The following is a 274-nucleotide window of genomic DNA, read 5'->3' on the forward strand; positions in this document are numbered from 1 at the left end:
GGAAAGTCTACCCACTGGGTGACTGACTAGATTTGAGTGGCTGCTTTCAGTTTAGGTGAACTGTTAGAAAACTGAGAGGTAGCTATGTTGTTAAAAGACCATGACCCAGAAGCCCCTGGGCCAGAACCTATCTTTATTTGCTGAATCAGTAAGGAGAACATTCTCAAGAGCCAGGATTGGGTCATCACTAGCAAATGAAAAAGGCGACACAGAAAAGGACTTAAGTACATTTTAAAATAAATAAGTCCATAAAACTGTAAAATGAGATTGATTT

Source organism: Arvicanthis niloticus, chromosome 4, assembly GCF_011762505.2.
Source record: "Arvicanthis niloticus isolate mArvNil1 chromosome 4, mArvNil1.pat.X, whole genome shotgun sequence".
Taxonomy (NCBI): domain Eukaryota; kingdom Metazoa; phylum Chordata; class Mammalia; order Rodentia; family Muridae; genus Arvicanthis; species Arvicanthis niloticus.